This window comes from Hyla sarda, chromosome 7 (genome assembly GCF_029499605.1).
Source record: "Hyla sarda isolate aHylSar1 chromosome 7, aHylSar1.hap1, whole genome shotgun sequence".
NCBI lineage: Eukaryota > Metazoa > Chordata > Amphibia > Anura > Hylidae > Hyla > Hyla sarda.
This window is the reverse complement of record NC_079195.1, coordinates 208,279,581-208,280,158: the sequence shown is the minus strand read 5'-3', so window position 1 is coordinate 208,280,158 and position 578 is coordinate 208,279,581.

The window sequence follows — 578 nt, the reverse complement described above, 5'->3', positions numbered from 1 at the left end:
TGTGTTCACATGCGAATACATGTATATTCAGGATAGAGAGATAGACAGATAGATATGAGATAGATAGATAGATAGATATGAGATAGATAGATAGATAGATAGATAGATAGATATGAGATAGATAGATAGATAGATAGATAGATAGATAGATAGATATGAGATAGATAGATAGATATGAGATAGATAGATAGATAGATAGATATGAGATAGATAGATAGATAGATAGATAGATAGATAGATACATAGGAGATAGATAGATAGATATGAGATAGATAGATAGATAGATATGAGATACATATATATAAGATAGATAGATAGATAGATAGATATTAGATAGATAGATAGATAGATATGAGATAGATAGATAGATATGAGATAGATATAAGATACATATATAAAAGATAGATAGATAGATATGAGATAGATAGATAGATAATAGATATGAGATAGATATATATAAGATAGATATGAGATAGATAGATAGATAGATAGATAGATATGAGATAGATAGATAGATAGGAGATATGATAGTGGATAGTATGTAGATGAAGGTAGACAGATAAAAGAGAAGGTAGAGA